General features: G+C 37.6%; 1 long non-coding RNA gene across 1 annotated transcript in view; it reads right to left on the reverse strand.

Moving 5' to 3' along the window:
- Positions 1 to 1,080: 1,080 nt before the first annotated feature.
- Positions 1,081 to 21,833, reverse strand: part of LOC141570601 (uncharacterized) — a 680,999-nt gene continuing 660,246 nt past the window's right edge. The window contains exon 5 of the long non-coding RNA XR_012494788.2: positions 1,081 to 1,803. This is a non-coding gene — a long non-coding RNA (uncharacterized LOC141570601). The remainder of the gene's footprint in view (positions 1,804 to 21,833) is intronic.

The following is a 21,833-nucleotide window of genomic DNA, read 5'->3' on the forward strand; positions in this document are numbered from 1 at the left end:
CGGTGGTTTGGAGGGGCTTAAAACTGTGTTTGTGAAGTTGGGAGGAAAGAAATCAGACCTTGGGATCCCGGCTAGTGGAGCCCAGCTAAGTTTTAAGGTCAGGAGGCCGAGTCTCAGTGCGAATGAGAGGAAGGGTCGGAGCCTCACAGGGGTGGGAACAGCACAGCGTGGCGCTCGGCTTTCGGGAGAGAGGTGGAGTGGGGGAGCCTTCCCGACCCCCCGACCCTCCCGCCCGCCCGCCCCGCGGGGACGGTCCGTGCATCACAACGAACTGTTCGAGTTTGTATTCTGGGCCTGTCCAGGATTTCTTTTCCTTTCTTTAAATGAACTAGCTTCATCCTACCCCCACCTCCAACTACCACTACTACACCAAATTTGGAGAGAAGTGGAGAGAAAGTGGGAATACGAAAGCTCACAGGGCAAAGAGGAGAAAGCCAGCAGTCAGGGACTGCGGAACGCACGCGTGAGGATGCAGTACTCACCAGCATCTGCCCTTCTTTCTCGCAGAGATTTGTCTGATTTCTTATTTGTGCCTTTTATTTTAAAAAAAAAAAAAAAAAGCAGCCTGTAAACCCTTAATCCTATGTGGGGAGCGGTCGGAAGGGATGGAGCGAAGAAGAAATTCAACTACGACTGGGGGCTTTAGATACTCTCTTAAAATTCTCTCTCTTCTCCTCCTTCTCCTTCTTCTCTCTCTCTCTCTCTTTCTCTCTCTCTCTCTCTCTCTCTCTCTCTCTCTCTCTCTCTCTCTCTCTCTGACACACAGCCTTCGAGAACTCTCCAATCCTCCCTTTGAACAAATCTCTTCCGTTTAGTCCTTGAAACAGGGGGAAAGATACGGGGCCTGGAGGAGGGTTAGACTCACGACCTTGCAAAGTAAAAGTGAGGACCCAGTCAGTGGTTACTTGAAGTGAGGGGACTTCAGACTGCAGTGTCTGTGATCATTAGACAAAGACCCCTTCCTAACTCTGAAATCCTAGAATCGAAAGGAGCCCGGAGGATGACACAACCAGAGATTCTGTTCTTCGAGAATCCCCCCCTTCCTCCCCCCGCACGCTGAAGGCAGAAAGCACAGTTCGGGTGTAATTAATTGAGGACTGTTATTAGGTTATCATTAACCAAGGTGCAAATAATTGCAGCCCATTTTTACTTAAAATTGACCAGCCCCAGAGTGATAGATCGATTCGGAATATAAAAATGATGTATCAAAACATCAATGTCGATTATTTGAAATATTGTAGTCAAATTTTTTTTATTGCTTCATCGGTTAAGTGTCTGAAAGTGCAGTGTTCAAACATATATTTATGTTGTCAATACTGTCAGAACTGTCAGTTTTACTATACCGGATTTGTACTACATTTCGAATTTACTCATTTACATAAAATGTCCACCCTAGGATTCCCCCACCCCCATCCCACCTCTCTCTTTCCTCCCATCTCTGGAAAATCCGTGTCAGTTTCTTCAAAGAATTCAGCAATCTTTGCCTAAGCTAAAGTGTGCACTGCCTCTTTCACTCAATTTTCCACATCGGATTACATGTCTTTTTCACCATTTGTAACTTGCAAAGGGAGCCAGCCTTCCTCCTTTCTTCTCAACTCTGCCTACTCCAATATTTCCTACAAAATAGTATTGTAGCCCTTGGAAAGCTTCAGGTTTAAATATCCATATCTCAGTTCCAAATAAACCATTTAGATAGAAAAACGGAAAAACCGGACTTCACTGTACCTGTTTGGCGGTCCTCGTATAAACCAGCTTGCGTTGGACAGACATTCTCACACGTGTCTGGGTCCATCATCAAATTTCCTGGAAGATTTGAATTTGGAAATATAAATACTTTTCCTTTCTTTTTCCTTCAAAGCCGTGATAGGAGAAAAAGAAATTATACATATAAATGATCAGCACGTTTTACCTTTAAAAGCTTTTGAACTCAATGGAAAGACACAAGTTGGAAGTAGAATTGACAGTTTTAATTCTACCCATTTTCACCTGGCACGTCAGAGAAGAGGCAATCATTTATTTTATGGGGGGTGGATGGTAAAGTCAGATAGAAAGCGTGAATCCACTAAACCCTAAGTTTTAGGATAGTCTCTGGTCTAAAAATCACAGAGAAATTAGACACTGAAAAACAAACATTCCATCGCTCCACAGTCTCAGTCTGTACTAATTGAAATTTATAAATTCACATTTGGCCTAATTTTATGCTTTCCACCCCCCTAGGATCCCCTCCAACTCTGATAGGAAAGACAAGGCCACTTCTGGACTAGCTCTAAGGATGTGCTTTCATTTCCATAACACAGAACTTTTTATAAACCTTTTAATGTATTTAAGTAAACCTATTTGGACATTGAGAGAAGCTACATAGGCAAAGATAGATTGGTTTTATGCCGTCAAGCCCAGCATTAGGAAAAAAAGAAAGAGAAAGAAATCCAGAATCCAACTGAGAAGCTTGTTCACACCCATACTTGCCTATAAATAAATAAATAAATAAATAAATAAATAAATAAATAAATAGCAAAAGAAAGTTTCCTGCGTGCATCTGTATGTCTTCGTGTGCACGTTTATAAACATCTCCCAGTTCGTGTTTGCGTGTTATCTCCCTCCTGCCACACAGTCGAAGTCAGAGGCATCGAGGGATTGCCCCCAGAGAGCTGTGTTTACTTGGTTTTTTTAATCTCTCCGCCATGTATGACAAGTGTTACTTCAAGAAATTCATCAACTTTCCAGTTTTGCTGTAATGATCTGCAGAAGAGAACTGCCATCACTTTCTCACATCCCAAGGTGTTACAGGAACTCGGAGAAAGGGGAGAATGGCTGAAACGCTTAATTACAGCAGGGGAGGGAGGGGCGCGAAGCGAGGGAAGGGGAGTGAGGAAGGTCCCTTACCTGGCGGTTACCTGGAGAATCCTCTTGGCGAATATCTAGGATAGGTATGGTAGCCTTTTTTTTTTTTTTTTTTAATGCCTTTGGGGAGAAGTGATACCCTTGTGTAACAATTAGCTCAGACAATAAAAATAATTGGAAAATCAGTTGGAATTTCTGAGTTTTTAATTACGTTTAATTTTGTGCTAAGCCGTAAAATTACAAATGCCCCTCAATTAAACACTCTCCTCTTGTAAAGCGTTTAACAACAATTATTCCTTAATCAGTCTGAATGTGGGTCACAAATGATACTTTTCCACATCAAAGGGACGTCCTTCGACATTACCTTTTAGTCATAAGTAAGAGGATTAATTCCTATAATTAGGGGGATAAATATGTGCATAAATACATCTCTCACTCAATCCTTTAAAAAAAAACAACAACCCAAAACAAAACACTTTCATTCTGTGTGAGACGTGGCCGGCTCTGGTAGGGTAACAGGTTTTAGCTGTCCGCCTTTGCCCAGTACCCCTTTGCTGGCGGGAGACTGGAACCGAGAGGCGCCGGCGCGAAGCGCAGACCCCCAGAGTGACACACAGGCGCACACGTTTACACAGAAACGTACCCACGGGTCAGGCAGGAGGTACAAAGATCGGTGTCCCAAGATCCCCGCCAATTCCAAAGTCATCCTCCCAAGACTGCAACCCACTCCCCACCCTGGCCCCTGCCTAGAGAATCCAGAAAGCTCCCTTCCTGTCGGTCCACCGGTCCGGAAAAGCAGGGTCCCTGCTCCAAGCCGAAGCTTCAGGTTGACTCTTCAGGTTACCAATAAAAATTGAGCATGACCTTTTAAAACTCCTGTGTGAATATCTCATTTACCTAATGACTTTATGTCACCTAGGAAGAAGGTCAATTTCCTCTTAACCTTTCCCCCGCTGCTGCAGTAAGCATTCTTCCCTAATCAATGGTGGCTGGAATAATCAATTCCCATTTTATGATCGCTGACAAACTCCATCTCTGGGCGGGGTGTCAACACGGCGGGGCTCGCTCGGGCTGGACAGAGGTCTCTCTGGTTACGCCCAGCTCCGCCCGGCGCCAGGGGAAGCTGCTCTCTCTTCGGTCGAGTTCAGAGACCTTGGCAAACTTCCCTCCCCCAACCGCCGGCGTGACTTCTGAGTTGTCACTAATCCGAACCTGATATTCACCAGAGCTCCTTCGGTCACCGACAACGCTCCCCGCTGCTGCTGGGCCTCCCACCCGCCCCATCTCAGCGTGTTTTCATTTCAAATTCTGCAGGCTGGGATTGCCCCGACCCAAAGGAGTGGTGTGTGTGTGTGTGTGTGTGTGTGTGTGTGTGTGTGTGTGTGTGTGTGTGTGTGTGTGTGGTGTATTTTAGTTTCATTTACATTTAAAAAATCATTTTTGCCTTCTTCATCGTGGATCTCAGCTCATTCACTGTCAGCCGGGCTAACTTTGCATAAACAAAGCAACAACAGAAGCAGAGTGGGTGGATTCCTGTGGATATGAAGTTAACTGGCAGTCTCTCTGTTTCTCTTTTCTCTCTCTCTCTCTCTCTCCCCCCCCCCCCATCTTCTGTTCTATTTTCCCTCTTTCATTTCTCCTCCTCTTCTTTTATCTTTCTGGTTCTTCACCCCACCCCCCCCAATAACCACATATCCTAAACGATAGGTTTATTAGATGCCACTTTACCCCTATTTTCAGTTCCCCAATCTGGGGAAATTACCAGGAAAATTACTAAATCAGCCAATGTAGAAGCGAATTTGGAGTAAGTTCATCATTCTTTACCTTTGGAGGGCCTAAATATGAGCCCCTGTCACCTCCCAATCACTCATGTAGTAGAGGTTGGCTTTTACACACACAAGGCTTGTTTGAACAGGGATTGCTTAGCACTGGTTCACCACCTGTCACTGGGATTTCTGCCCCCTTATTCCACCCCAACTCCATTTTCACTCAATACCAAGACATGCTGAAGCTGTTGATGAGTATTAAGTAATCTAAAAACCTGCTCAGCTAGGCTTCAACGGTAGGAAAATCACTTTTCTTGGAAAAGGTATCCTATGCCCAGGTTTTTATTGTTTTGTTTTGTTTTGTTTGAGATTTCTTATGATTAACTAGCTAGTTAAAAACCAAGCACCAAACTGAACTTTTTCTCCTGAGAATGTTCTCTTGGGCTATGTTGATAGTCTTTGAGAAAGTAATTAAAATGACCCTTTTCTTAACTTGTAGCACCTCATTACTCATGGGCAGACATTCTGCTGAATTTGGGAAGTTTGTCAAACAATCAAAACAAAAATGTAACTATTTTTCCTTAAAAGGTGGAATACAGGATAAATCATGTACTCCGGCGTAAAAATCAAACAAAAACGGCATTTGAGTTCAAGGTGAAGCACATCTGGGCCAAACACTCACTGTTCATCCATAACAGCTTCCTCAAGTCCTGTGAGTAACAGAAATGGCTACCCAAGCCACCACCCCAGCCAGCCTGAAACTTGAAGTCCCATTCTTGCTTTGGGCCTGAAGGCACTAGAGTTATGACTTCTGAGAGATAATGACAACAGGCCCGGTGCAGGAGTTGACCTGGGATGGGGCCAGGCCAAGTTCTCAGTATTGTCACTTCTTGCTTCATACCAGGAAGTACCGTTGCAAATCTAGTTGAATTAGATTCTGGATTTAAACAGGCATTAAGGGCTGGTGCAGCCCTGAGTCACATTTTATAACAGCATGGCTTGTAAAAGATTTGTTTCATATTCCCAATAACCAAGTTACAGACTTTCTGGGATCACAACCTGTTTGTAGGTCAGGAAGTGCTTAAGCGGGAAGAATTCTCCTTTATTAAAAGTCCTGAGTAGGACTTTTTATCTCTATTTGACAGAGGAGCAGACAGATTGGGGACGGGCCCCTTGACCTCAGATAATTACTACAGTCTTCCCTCTTAAGCAAATTTAATTCTCACACAAGGAGTAATTAACAACCTCTGACTACTCACTCTATGAGAATTTCCTTTCCTTTGCTTATCTTAAGGGTCCTCACAGGGATATTGAAGAATATGTTTAACACTAGTTTTTAGTTTCACTTCATTTAAACATCTTGCATTCTGCTCACTTCTTCCACAGTCTACTGGAACACATTTGGCATAGTCTTGGGCTGTGTTCTAATTGTAGCACGTGAACTAGAAAAATCCAATCATCAGTTTACTCCCTCCTCTACTCCCCACACTACACACTAGGTTACTCTTTGGAAAATAAAAATCTTTTAATTGTGCTTAATTCAGAAAGCATGTCAGAAGAAAGAGACTTTTTTTTTAATTAATAAAAAATGCTATTCTCTCCCTGTAACTGTCTAATGACTTTTTCCCTCCCAGTGTTATAAATCAAAATTACATGTCAGGATATAAACCATAAGTATAGAAACAGAAAGAAGGACCATACAGACCACTAGCTTTTCAAAGGTGACTGAGGTCTCTGCAAAGCTCATGCCCTAAATGGAAAGACAGCTCTTTCACACATCTGTAAGGGAGAGGGTTAAATTAGATCACTTCTAAAGGCTGTTTCTAACCTTCCACAGAAAGAGACTCTGGGTTGGGGAGCAGTTAGGAGCCAAGGCTCTGGACTCTGACAGGAAGGGGCTGACTCCTGGTTCTGCCCTGTGCTAATTGTGCAATCTTAAGTAAGCCACTTCACCTCTTTGAACCTCAGTAATCTCATGTATAAAATCAGGATAACTGTACTTAATGTTACTGGATATCTTCTGTTGGCTCCTGCTGATCCACTCTACTTATTTCCATCCTGTTCTCTGGTCCTGGAAGCTGGCATGCATGGTTTCAGAATGCCACTTTGGCTCTTGCTTCCTGTTGGGTTTGCCCAGAATGGCTAGAGTGAGGTCCGAGTATTGATCCCAAGGTCTCTGAGGGCTGGCTGCACCCCCACCACAGCTCCAGAGCGCTCTTCACAGAGCTCTCTCTCTCTTTCTGGGTTCAGGTAACTGCTTTCCTCTCCATTACTAGCCTTGGGGCACTGCATTGTCCCTTATGGTTTCCTAACACCTTGCTCACACATTTTTACGTAGTTCCTTTATGAAGCACTCCTCAAATTATCCAATCTGATATGCACCATCTGTTTCTTGCTGGACCCTGACTGATACACTTTATAAACTGCTTGGATGATTAAAATTAAATGAGATAATGTATATAAAGCACAAAGCACAGTTCCTTCCATATAAAAAAAGGCTTAATAAACAGAACTTTTAGTTATTCTTTTACAATTGTTATCTGCTACAACCTCCTCTGTTTATATATGAGGAAACGGAGGCCCAGAGCGGTTAAGGTATAAATTCAAAGTCTAATTAACTTAAGATAGCAACAACCCTGGGACCAAGTCCCTGCACTAGCAGCTCTCAGTTCACTGCTCTTTCCACAGCAGCTTGTTGAGCAAAACAGATGGGGGAGGAGGGAGATCTTTTTGTCAGAGATGTTGGAAAAAGGGTTAGATGACTCAGAGGCAGAGATGTAGGAGATAATAAGCATCTTTCCATGTAGCCCTGGGTTTGCCTCTGCTAAATTATTGCTGAAATAAAGCATGTTGTTGTGATCTAGAATCCAGTGATCTCACTAAGAATCAAATAGGTATGTTACAGGAGGAGCAATGTGTGCTTGACAGGTTAAAAACAAATTTATGGACATTTATGGACATATAACTGGAAGTTTTACCAGAGGGCATCATAATGTTTCGAAGGCATATAGGGTATACCGGAATTAATTTTCAAATAATGGCTGATTTTGAGATTATCAGTGCAGATTAGGTTTGAGCTTTATAATTCTTTACAATATACTACTGAGCTATGAATTCATATAGAACCAGAACACTAAGTTCTGGCCCACAGACATTCTGCAACTTGATAATACTAACAACGTGATGGAAATCATTCAGCCGTTAATTCCTACTTTCATTCAGTCAGTCAAACAAATATTTGTTGAGCCTGTAATACTCTTCAGGAACTCTTCTGAGTGCTAACATATAAAGATTAATTAAATATATTCCCTGTTCCAATGGGTTCAGAGAGTGAAACAGAAGTAGGTCTATCAACAGACTGTGATATGAATAAAGGTAGAAATATGCCTAGGTGCATACAGGAGCCTTGGTGAGGTTGAGTAGGGTGGGGAGCTTTGCCAGGAGAAGAGGCCTTCCTGGGTCAGAATTGAGTCTTAGCAAAGAGAAGTCTGTCTCAGTCCAATTACATTCTAGCCTTCCAAATCCTTGTAAATTACTGACGATATCAGTTTATTAATATTTAGCTTATACAAACATAAATATTAGCAATAAAACAAAAAGAGAAAACCAACATGTAATATTGTATTACACTTTACTGTGGTAAGTTGTCTGAGGTATATGTGGAAACTCAGAAAATTTGAGATAATGTTTCTTATGGTGACTAGAGTGTATGACAGGAAAAGAGGGATACATTTAAAAGATGATATTTTACACAGACTCCTTGGAAAATGTTACCTTCAAAGAGGGTTGCTTTAATGTACTTTACTGGTTAGGCCTTATTTATATAATGAGTTAGACCAGGCTTATTTGAGATATAAACATATACTTTGAAAAATGAGTTGGGACCTATGCATGGAGAAGAAAGTAGGGCCATTCATTTCAGAACCCAGAATACGTTTATATATATATATATATATATATATATATATATATATATATATATATATATATATATATAGTTGGACATACTGATAAATATAACACAACTAAAACAGGTTATTTCTACATATTCATCACAAAATTGGTCATTTATATTTCAAATGTAATTGATAAATATGATGCCTAAGTACAATTTACCATGGTAATGCTGATAATTACTTGTATCTCTTTTTTGAAATCCAAACTAAAAATTTATACAAGTCTGGCTCTTGTCATTCAAGCTACTCTTGCCACTGACCTTAAACATCTTCACTTGGTTCACTTTTTTTTGACCACTCCACATCAAAATCCATCGCTATTCACGTGTGTGTGTGCACGCGTATGCATATATCTTCATTTTAGCCATCCACAATTACAGCTATACTTGGAAATTAAAATTACTTTCAAGATCTCAAATATAGATATTGTCTTTTTTCTTCTTCTTTCTTTCTTTTTTTTAACCTGCCATGTCTTTATACTTTATTCAAACAAACGATTCTGTCTTCATTATGACCTTCATTATGACTTCTGGTTTTTTGATCATTTTCTGCCAATCCATTAGTCACATTTTGATTGACTTGATCTTCTACCCAGTTTAAAGCATTAAGAAATGTATCTTTAAAATTTTTTTTTGTGTTAAAAGTAATACATACTCACTAAAGACAATTTGACAATGTGAAAAGTACATAAAAGAAAAAATCACTGATAGACAAAATATACAAGCACAGCTGCTATCAAAATTTTAGTGTATATTTTGCATTTTTTCTATGTATAGTTCCTTTTACGTAGTTGCAATTGTACTTTGCATAAAATTTGCATCCTAGTTAAGCATTCAAATTCTTTATGACTATTAATCTAGATGTCATCAATTAAGTGTCATAATTCACTTTTCCATTACACTATTATCGGGCACAAATTTATTTTTTAATTTTTATATACAATTCTGTAATGAGCACTTTTGTACATAAAGGTCTTCAAAACTCAGGATTATTTTCTTAAATGGACATAGATTGAAGGGTATAAATGTATTTAAGTTAACATCCAAAGCCTCTCTTGCTTTTTGAACTTTTTGTCATGATCTTCATGACAAATTCTATCTTATCTTTAATCATTTTCTGTTCCTCTGGCTGAATAGTCCACTTTTCTATCTGTTATATCCCAGTGTCTGAGTCATAACATTACTCTGTTTTTAAGAATGACTACTTATTATCTTTTTGCTTTTATGTTTAGTAAAATATTTGTTACATACACAAGCATATGTGTAACATATTTAGCTGTTACAAAGTATAATAATAAAAGTAACATTTGTGAATTAGCCACCCAATTTAAGAAAGGGAATTTTTATATGCTCATATGTTTGCTTCTTCCTGGAGTAACTACCATCCTGAATTTTTTTAAAATATATTTTTGTGTGTATGTATTCCTGAATTATATGCGTTTTATATAAGCTACAACATATATAACATAGAATATATATTATTAATATATATCTTTACCTCTCTCTCTACTATATATTTGTGATATATATGTGTGTGTGTGTGTATATATATATATACATATATATGTGTATATATATATACACACATATATATATACATATATACATATATACATATATACATATATACATATATATATATATATATATATATATATATTCCTAAACAATATATTGTTTCATTTCTGGATTTTTTAAAATTCATCATTGCATTTTTAAGATGAATTTTTTTTCTATGTGGAGTTCATTCCTTTTTATTTCTGCTTGATATTCCATTGTGTAACTCTAACACAATTTATTTATCTTTTATTGTTTAGGTTGTTACTATTTTTATTGTTGTTGCTATTATAAAGAGTGCTGCTATAAGTATTCTGGTATCTATCTCTTGATGTTTATGTGCAAAAAAGTTTTCTAGATTTAGCGTGAATATAAATCCAGTGAATTGTGAGATTTTTTGGTATGCAATTGTTTAACTTTCCAAGATAACGTGAATTATGTTTCCAGTGATTGTATTGATTTATACTCCCGCAGGTTGCATGTAAGTTACCCTATTATCCGCATCCTCTCTAATACTTGGTCATTTTGTCTTTATTTGAAATGTGTTTTGCTGAACAGAAGTTTTAAATTTTTTTGTATTTTAACTTATATATATTTTCTCTATGGCTGGTGCTTTTTCTGTCTTGTATAAAAAATTCCTTCATAGCCTAAAGTTATAAAGATTTGTTTCTGTAAAATACTTTAATAAATTGAATTATCTTTTTTTCTTTTTTGTACTTAGATCTTTAACTAACAGGGAATTGATTTTTGTGTGTAGAAGTGAGGTAAGAATTCATTTTCATTTTCTCTGTATGGATAACCCACATCCCAACTCCATTACGTCCCCAGTGATCTTTCGTTCATCTCTCTCATATATCAACTTGTCTATAAGTTCTTTGGGCCTTCAATGTAGATAATAGTGTAGACTTCAGAAAATAACAGTTTTACTTCTTTCTTTCCCATCCTATGACTTTGATTCTTTTTTTCCCCCTTCTTTTCTTCTCTTTCTCCTCCTTTTCCACCTTCCCCACTCCAGCTCCCTCACCTCTGCTTTCTGCTCCTCCTCCTTGTTTTTCTTCTTTTGGTCTTATTGCCTTTTCTAGCACCAGATTTCCAGAACAGTGTTGAAAGAAGCATTTTTAAGTAGTGGACATCATTCCTAATTTAAATGATGTTTTCTAGCATTTCTCCGTTAAGACTCCTGTTTATTGTAGTGAATTGAGAATAATCTTCATCAGGTTAAAGAAGTTTTTTCTCCTCATGCCTAGTTTTCTAGCTGTTTTTTTTTTTTGACAAATGAGTGTTAAACTTTTTAAAGTGGTATTTCTATATGTAATAAAATGGTCATTTTTTCCCCTTTACTCTCTTCTGGGAAATTTCAGTTATAGTTTTTCTAATATTAAACTACTCTTGTGTTTCTGGACTACATACAAGTGGATCATGATACTATCTTTTTTGTACACAGCTAGGTTTAGGTTAAAAAATATTTTGCTTAGGATTTTTGAATTTCTATTGATACAAGAGAATGACCAGTCTTTCCCTTTCTTTTCTTTTTTTTTTTCCTTAATTTTTTTAAAAAAATCATCTTTGCCTATTCTTGGTAACAAGGTTATATTGGTTTCATATAATGAATTACAATTAGGGGAGGTTTCTCTATTTTTATTCTCTAAATAAATTGATATGTGGTTGAAATCTCTATTTCTTAAAATTTTGAAAGGCTTTACTCTAAAGTAATATTCACTTTCTTTAGAGGATGACTCTTAACTACTGATTAAATTTCTTTAATAATTATTATGTGATGATTCAGATCTACTACTTCTTTTAAAGTCAGGTTTTGAAAGTTAAAATTGCATGTGAATTTATCCATATCATCTCAGTTTTCAAACTTATTGTATAATGAAGTATATTAGTCTTTTCATTCTATGTTTTAATGTCTGTTATATATATCAGTATATGTGTTCACTATTTTTATTACTAATAGGCTATGGCTAATAAGATTCTGCTGGGTTTTTTTCACATTTCTTAAGTTGGATGCTTAGCTGGCCCTAAGGACCATCAGGAGAGGAGAGAAGGCACTGTGGAAATGTTACTTGGATATAATCTCCTCCTGTTGCTTCCCTGTTGATCAGACTCTCAGGGATTCTTGATGATCTTTCACATATGATTGATTGCCAGCTGGTCTTGAAATATTTCTGCAAAAAGAAATCCAGTGATTCTCTTTAAGGATCTTATTTCAACTTTGAATTAAGCACAAACTTTAAAAATAGAGATACCTACCCTATAGGAGATCAGAATTTTTACTTTGAATTACTTGATTTCTAAATACCAGTTGTTTTTTTTACTCTCCGTGTGTGTGATTATTTTGTCACACTGATTTATGAAATTCACATATGTATGTAAGATGAACAAAATATGAATCTATGGAAGTATGTGTTTCATGGTCATTATTTATTGCAGCAGTGTTTGGAAATGTATCACCAATATAATTATTCTCACTTTAGAGTTAGAAAAATGGAAAGATTGAAAAATAATTTTTAAGGTACCACAACAAATTAAGGTAAGAACCTGAATTAGTTTACTGATGTGTCCTTAATCTAGATTTTAAAAAATCTTCTATAAAACCTTATATTTATAAATAGCCAAGGTGTCTCCATTGTTGGTTTCTAGGATTGATAGTTGTTGGATGGACAAAAGAAGCTTCTCATACAGGGGCTGGAAAACCATAGTCACAACGGCCACCAGTATTAGTTGATCAAATCCCAGCATAAGAGGACTAATAAGAAAACCACACTGAAAAACCTGTATCTTCACTACTACTAGTTTTCATAAACACAAGAAAAGACAATTTCTTATGTTTTAAGGAAATCTATAGCAAGATAAACCAGTGACTTAACTTTCTATATCTTAAAATACGAAATGAATAGTGTTTTTAAATAACCATAAAGCTGAGATATGATGTACTTAGTTTCTCATGGAGATAAATTAAGCAACAAAGGGCTGCCTCACAGATTAAAATGAGTAATGTATTCATTCATACATCTTTTAAGAGCCACTTTACATGAGAGCCATCGTAGTGTATGGCTGGGCTGAGAGTCAAAGGACTTGCTTCCAGCACCGTGACCCTAAGCACGTCTCTGGCATTATCTGTGCCTGGCTCTTTAGATACTATCTAAAGATGTCTCCAGATCTGTGGTTCTATATCATCTAGGGTAGTAGAAAACTACCTGGTCTCTCCTCTCACTAGCTATTCAAAAGGGTACTGGAACCATAATCCTGAGAGCTCCTGATAAGATTAAATCATGGTTAGCTTGGGGCAGATGAGGTGGGAAAGGGAGGGTAGAAAAAAGACTACACTGATCTGGTACCATAAAAAGTTCACTGTTTGATTTTTAGTTGGGAGTTACTCATTTTGATCCTACTACTCACTATCTAGGTTCCTTAGAGCTCAAGCAAACTGGATTTATCCTGATATGGAGGCAAAATGAAGCTTAAAAGCATCAATTTTCTTTTAGGTTACATATTCCAGGGTAAATGGGTCAGCTAGAAGTAAGACCATAAAACCATGTAACAAATCATAAGATAATTTTCACTCATGCCACTGGATTAGATGCATATGGTGCCATTCTCCTCTGGGTGGTGATTTTCTAGAAAGCGAAGAATGGAAAATTCAGAGGACATTTTTGAGCACTAAAATTTGCAACACGTGGATCTGAGATGAGGTTACAGCAGCAACATGGAGGCAGCCCCCGGCCTTGAATTCTGTGCTTCCAAAAGCAAAAAGAGCACTTGCTGGGTTCTGCTGATGGTTTAAGAGGCTTAAGAAATCTTGGAAGATTCACTCGGATTTATTTTTCCTGTTTTCAGAAAGATAGACACATTGTGGAGATGTGGCTGGGACACTGATTTAGAAAAGGTAGGAGGGATTACATATTTGTTTGTGTAAACTTGGGCCCTGTATGGCTGTGCTCTGAGAAGGAGTGTGCTATGAATTAATATGTAAAATGCATGGTTTTTGGCTGCCTGTTTGAGAAGCAATCAGTTAGAATGCTTCTGACTGCAAGTAACAGAAAACCCAATGCAAACTGGTTGTAGCAACAAGGGAATAAAGCTATGCCATTGGCAAGAGGTGGGGCAGGCTGCGTTTCTCCTTCCCTTCAGTTCTCCTGGCTCTGCCCTTTACGTGCATCACCTATATCCTTAGGCTGATAACCAGACGGTCTCAGCAGTTCTGAGCCTCTATCTTCCCACAACAACAGAGGAAGAGAACCTGTTTCTCTTTCTTTAGCTATTGTTAGAAGACATGTGCAAAAAAATAATTTGAGAATGTCCCAGTAAAGTTCCCCTTACATCTCATTTGTGTGCCTTTGTGGACGGCTTAATCAGGCTTAACCAAGAATCCTGAAACAACCACTGATGAGAGGGAGGACCCAGTCTTGGAATTTGGAGCAAACACTTTAACTGTGTTACTGATACAAAATGGGGAAGGCATGGAATGAATTCTGAGAAGACAACTTTTTCTCAGTTTAATATACAATTGCCTAGCAACTAGGTACAACTTCTGGCAAACATTAGGCTTGAGGGTTAGCTGTTCCATATTGAGAATTGACTAGCTGCCAGCCAGGGCATGAAGTGTTGCATTTGGATACTCATTTAATTCTCATAGGCTAAGGTAGGTACTATTATTGCCCATTTCTGATATGAGGAGAGTAAGCCTTTCAGAGATTAGGGAACTTGCTCTAATTTGTAGTTAATTAGTTAATAGGGAATCAAGTTGCACCATGCTAGCTAGAACCCTTGCTCCTAACACCTTTCTATCTCTCAGAGCAGAGTCCTCTGATTCATGGGTCAGACAGAGATCAGGACATAATAAACCATTTAGTTATACAGACAATAGCATCCCGTTGAGTGGTTTCCCTTGTAGATAGCTTTGGGTAGCACATTGTGGGGTCCAGTGAGTCTGTGATATTTGGTTTTGAACATGGAGGGAATTATGATGATAACACTATCATAAGGAACATGATAAAGTTGGGAAAACATTATGAACTGTTTTAGACAAAAGGCATTTGTTTAAACACACACAAACAATAAGATATTATGGCAGCAAAACCTTTCCCCAGTAATTAAAAAATTAGTTTTCTAAGTGCAAAAAAATGACTACAAAAGAGATTAGTTAGCAATCTAGTAGCTTTTGTAAGGAGATCATATTACCTGAGGGAATATGTACAACTGAGGGGCAATGAGAAAAGTGTAAAAAAGACAAATATGTTGTTGGCTAGATAGGATACACTGAGACCTGTATCCATCCTTTGTGCAGAATCATTTAGTGGATGTGAGGACAACTTTATTGTGTGATGGAAGGCAACAGATGATCAATGATTTCTTTATAGCTTACAAAAGGTACTTTAGAAATTGAACATGATGCAAATTAAGGAAACACACAGCTATTGCATTGTAAATGTTATTAACTATCTTTGTATTTTAGCTGCTGGCAAAAAAACATAAATATTGGAAAATGTTTTCTTTTTCTCTTTCTTTCTTTCTATTTTTTTTGGCAAAGTAGGGCATTTGATTGTTTGGACGTTCTTAGAAACCTCAGTTGAATCCAGAAAGCAATTACAAAAGAGGTGTTCTTTACTCCTTTTTTTTTTTTCTCCATATGACACTTTCTATTTGTCCCTGAACAGGTTTTGCAAGAAGAAGAAACTCTGCCCATTCTGTAGGCAGGTGGCTCCCTGCTCTGCTGTTTTGGACTTTCAATCACTAGTGACATGCCTGCAATCCACAAAGTCCTGGGTGTCTCTTTTAGCTATCATCATCTGAAAGACATCTAAAAGGGTTTTTTTAGTGCTTGAGAGCATTAGGTTTCATTTCTTGCATTCCACAATGTAAGAGCAAAAGTTGATCCACACTGACATGAGGGGCTCAATTCTTCACGAACTTTTTGTTTTTCCACCAGACATAATCCTTCCTTTCTTTCTTTTTTTTGTAAAGCTCAAGTTCATCTAAAAATCGTTGACTCTTTCCTAGATACATATAGCCCAGCAAAACTAAACCCATCTCACTGAAATTGACATCAACCAGCAAAAGCATGGCTGTTTTAATACCAGAGACACATTTGCATAATCGCTAAACTTGCTAAGTAGCAGCATGTAAAGAGAGTATACTAAGATCAAGAAGAGTCAGTCATCAACCACTTCTGTTTTTTTAAATAGACTTACCATAATGTTTTTAGAGGGGCATTATTTCAATAAAACAATCCACAAATAAATACAAAACAAAAGGGCAAATGTAGAGACATATTGCATGTAAGCATGCATACCAAAAAGGTAAGTGCAAATTAGATTTGAATATTCATGAGTCACAAATCATTGACAGTTTGAAATAATGCAAAACAGCTTTATAAATGAGGTTAAGGCAAGGGACATCAAAGAAATGCATCGCTAAATCAATAGCAATTTGATTGTGCATATACTTGTAAATTGTGGGTACAGTTTTGTGACATGGGAGAAAAAATACTGTGTATCTGATGAAGGAGGAAGACACATAAATATTCCGTTTGTATGTTATATTTTTCCAATTCATCATGCTTTTGGAAACCAGCCAGGTAGAAAGTGCTTGGACATCATATTTTCCCCTCAAGACTGAGTTTCCTTTTCAGAAACTGAGTTTCATGCTATTCCTTTGCCCTTACTTGCTCTGCTAAACAGAACTCAATATAAACCAATTCCTATAGAGTTGCTTTCTAAAATAAAGGTTGTCATCTAGCATACATGACAGAGAGTGGCTCAACTCTTAAATCCCTTCATGACAAAATAACTTCCAGAGGAGATGATATAGTTTTAATACTGTTTTTTTTTTTTCTATTTAGAAGGAAGCAGATGAATTCAAAGTATAAGAACAACTTCTAAGAATATTTTCAAGTAATTTGAGATGTAGGCAACTTTGTAATTTAAATAAAAATATATTTATTTTGTTCGGCAAATAACTAGTCATTAATTTGTTACTGATTATTTTGAACCCGTGGCTTCAGGGATGTAGGAGCGCACATGTGTGCATATGCTTGGAGAGATACTTGGAATGGCAGGACTTACAAATTAAAGACTTGTTTAGGACTTGCCTTAAAGCAGAAATGTTTTCAATTAATTTTTCAGAAGTTTCTATTTGGGTCACTGCTATCTGTAAGTTATGACGTATTTCTCCAAGCTGCTCACCTCTGCCAGACTCTATTGTGTTCTGCTTTCCAGGGTTATTGATGAGGTTGGTGACATCATGTGAAAATCGAGGCACATGGTAGCACTCATTTTGGAACTCGCTCAGGGATTGTGGTCTGTTTAGAAAATTAATCTGTATCTTCTTCTGGGCCATGTTTTAGGGCAGACATTTAGATTTGGGAGGTGAAATTCAGATTCTGTTTAGCAGAGCAAGCAGAGCAGTTAGAAAGAGAGAATTTTTCATTTTCTCCACTTCGTGCTCTGTTAGGAAAGAAGCTAAGATGACTTCTACACTATTGATAGTCAAGAATATCCATAACTTCCAAAAGCAATGGCCTTGGTAATTTTTAAGATCTTTATGTGAAATCTGAAAATATACTTTGTCAATATGGATTGAGCTCAAGCTGAGCATTATATTTGTAAACCATACTTTGTTATTTTGGTTCTATAGTTAAAAATGTATTGACTCTTGAAGTTATTAACTTATTTGATCATAATAAGCAAGTATTTCTATTACTCCTTTCAGCAAATGTTTTATCATGGTATAGTATGAGAATATTTAGTTATCCAAATTTCTTTTAAATTGGTTAGCTACAATATTTAATTTAATGATTGTCAGTAGCAGGAGTCTATATAGGCAAACACTGTTTTTCCTCTATTATAGTTCCATTTATTTAGTTCTTTTATTTAGTTCCAACATTATTTTAGCTCCATTTGGTCAGAGTTACTAAAACTTTCTTGACAAGGAGGATAATTTACAACATGTATATATATTTGATTGTTTTGATTAAGTTCTTCTTTATATATGTGTGTACATATATACATAGTTTTAAAAATTGCTTAATCTCTAAATTAAAACATAAAATGTTGGGCTAGCCAAGGAATCTAGACATTTCGTTCTTCTTCATTACAATCTATAATAAGAGAGAAAAGAATTGTTTCTTTTTTGCCTTTTTAAATTGGGGGCGATAATACATCAAACTTTGATTTCTACAGCAGAAAAGTGCCTGACTAGCCAGTGCCTTCACTGAGATGAACTTCTGTAACCATCTCCCTTGTCTAGGATCAAGAAGTTACAGGGCCTGGGAGCTGTCATTTCTAGTAATTCAATATCAAAATCAGGAAAGATAGAATAAAATAAAAGACTTACCATTGATTCTGAATTACTTAACACTGACTTACTGAATTCCAATGAAGTCTTGTCTTATCATGAAAAAGAAACAGTCTCTCTCTCTCTTAGATGTCACTTTGGGAGACCCTTGGTCCTCATGCTAATTTTGCTATGTAAATAGAATTAATTTTATCTTGAATGAGCAGTGGAGTGGCAGTTAAGGGATTTCTATTTCCTATTCTGCCACTAACTGCTGTTATGAGCTTGCACAAGGTACTTCAAATTCTTTGGATCTCTGTTTCCTCAATTATAAAAGAAGCTGGACTAGAAGCAGCCATTTTCAAACTGTACCGCTGAATCCTTAGGGCCCCGAGAAACCAGCAAGTTTTGATGGAGGAGGGAAGACTGACTGTTGGAACTCAGGGCAAAGATGCCATTTTTTTTTTTCCTTGTTTGCATACTGATCTCATGACATTTAATTTGAGGAAGGGAAATGACTTAAAAAGTGTGAGAACACTGAATTTGAAAAATAATAATCACTACGATTTCTTATAGCTAGCTAATTCTGATCTGCATCCTATCTTGTTTCATAACTATTCCGGTGAATATTGAGGTAGCAAGAATTATCATGTTCTTGGCTTCTCCTTTTAAATAGAAGTTGTAAAAAAAATGCCTAAAACCATGTAGAAGGGAGGCATAGAAAAGACAAATGGAAGGTGAAATCTTAGTAAAAATTTAAGTGAACTTATATGTGATGTCCAGACAACGACTTAACATGGCTTTCACACCCCTCAGCCAGGTCTGCTCTTTCTCTGGGCCACCTCGCTGCACAACTCCAGGAGCACTGTAGCATTGTAGTTTAACTGCCTTATGCCCCTGAGCTTGAGCAATGTACCACCTCTATGACTATTCCAGGTTTGGCTTTTCAGCGACTTCTCTTTTCTAAAGGCCTACTTCAGAGATCCTAAGGTGGTCCACACTCTGCTACCACCTGTTGTCTTCAAGAATTCATTGCTCTGTGCTTCCAGGACATTTTGTTTCTACCTTTTCTGGGATACTTACAGCATTGTATATAGTTAATTGCATTTGGGTGCCTGTCTCCCTTGTTAGGTCTTGAGCTTTTAGAAACCAGAGACTGGATCTTAATTGTATTGGAATTCACAATCCAACACTAGTCCTGGGACTTTGAAATACGCAAAATAATGTTCTTTGAAAAAATGAAGAGTAACTCTTTTTGCCATATACGTCACTGATAATTAAGTTCGCGAACTCATCCTAGAAAAAGTGCTACATACCTCATTGTTGAATATCACTATGGTGACCTTTGAAGTGCTCCCCTTGGGAAGCTGTGCACTGACGCCAGTGCCTAGTCCACCCTTCAAAGCAATTTTGGAACTCTTTTTCTGGAATGGCCATCAGAGCTGTCGTTGTATTACCCTTGATGTCCTGAATGTCATCAAAATATTTTCTTTTCAATATGTCCTTTATCTTTGGGTAAAGAAAGAAGTCATTGGGGGCCAGACCAGGTGAGTAGGGAGGGTGTTCCAATACAGTTATTTATTTACTGGCTAAAAACTCCCTCATAGACAGTGCCGTGTGAGCTGGTGCATTGTTGTGATGCAAGAGCCATGAATTGTTGGCAAAAATTTCAGGTCGTCTAACTTTTTCATGCAGCCTTTTCAGCACTTCCAAGTAGTAAACTTGGTTAACTGCCCAGTTGGTGCAAATTCATAACAAATAATCTCTCTGATATCAAAAAAGATTAGCAACACCTTTGCAACAAGTTCCTGAATGTAATTGTCAGACCTCATATATTCAACTATTCAGTTCAATGCAACGAATACTGTGCTGATTGTGTGGTATTCTGCATTTAAGGTCGTGTCATGCATAAACCTCATCTAGGGGCAGACAAGTTAATATGACCTATACCCTTTTTTATTAAAATATGAGACAGTACATGATTAATGCTGCATTCTGAGCATGACCAACGTGCTTTGGAAGCTCTAAGGATCTGGGATTAAGTGAAAGCTTGCACATAGAATCAGTACTCTGATCTGGGAGAGCAGTAGGATTCCAGGCAAAAATACAGAATGGGACAGGGGCAAGGTAGGACATTGTAAGTGAAGCGAATTTCATACCATTGAAAATTATTACATTTTAGGTACAGAATTTGCATGGATTTTGCAGTAGTTGGGGAGAAGGCTGGAAAATTAGGTAGAAGACTTACTTAAATGCCATAAAAGAGTTTAGTATTATTTCCACGGAAAATCGGAACTCAACAAGACAGAAGCAAAGGAAGGAAAACTCTGGTTTAAAAAGCATAGTCTGGTAATACCATGGAAAATGGTTTGAAGGGCAGACTCCGAAGACATGGAAAACAGTCCAAGCAAAAGAGACTCGTAGTTTTAAGGTGGCTGTGGAAAAATGAAAAAGAAGTAGAAGAAAAAAAGAGGGAGTGAATGTGGCAGTAAGATAAACTAAAGGATAAGAAATTTAAAACATTTCTGAACTGTACCGAAAAGATGGTATGTAAGTGGTATTGTGACAAAGATGAGCACACAAAACTTCAACCTGTTGGTACTAAAATTCAACACTCTCTGTTGCCATCACGATTATCTAAAATGTTAAAGAATTTAATCATTAGTAATAGTCATGTTTATTTTTTACTGAGCTGGTAAGGTTTCTAAAACTGCTGTCATACTTGTCACACTTGCCATTAGGTAATCAATCTATCAAGGGTCTTACGATTCTGACAACTGATGCCTTAAATGTCTCATTTTCCCTATTTTCTGGTTTAGACTTGGAATATTTCTTAATACCTTTAAACAATTAAAAATACCTTTGTTGATAAAATATGTGAATGTTGGACATTCTAACTTTAGTACAAAACTAAGTTATCATCTAATGTTTTATTTTAAATGATCACAAAGTATACCTTATTGGTAAATTTTGACTTAGAATCTCCTAAATGCTAAATGGATGTCCCCTCTTAAATTGTAGAAAGGTAACTCCAGAGTCAGTGGTATTGATACAAGATCCAAAGATGGGATGTGCCTGTGTGCGCAGGGGAGATGTTTGCAGAAGAAAAAAGCAGCAGGTGCATACTTGGAGCTACTTTGCTGCTGGGTAATGACGATCAGATTCTGCTATGTATTTGTGGACTGGGGCTGCAGTCCACATTGGAATGCAGGAGAAAAGGAGATGGAAGATGAGAGGGCAGGATGCCTCAGGGAGCCTCTGGTCTCATTCTCTCTGTTATTCTCCAGTCCCTCCTCACAGAGGACCCCCGAGGCCATACTCTCCCCTCTCCCTTTAAGACTTGCTCATCTTCAGATCTTGGAGGCAAGGCTGATGGGCTGGCTAGGTCATGTGAGGAATCTTTTTCTTAATAATATACTCGGAAGTGTAATCAT

Source organism: Rhinolophus sinicus, chromosome 3, assembly GCF_057876585.1.
Source record: "Rhinolophus sinicus isolate RSI-liver-muscle chromosome 3, RSI-T2T, whole genome shotgun sequence".
Taxonomy (NCBI): Eukaryota; Metazoa; Chordata; class Mammalia; order Chiroptera; family Rhinolophidae; genus Rhinolophus; species Rhinolophus sinicus.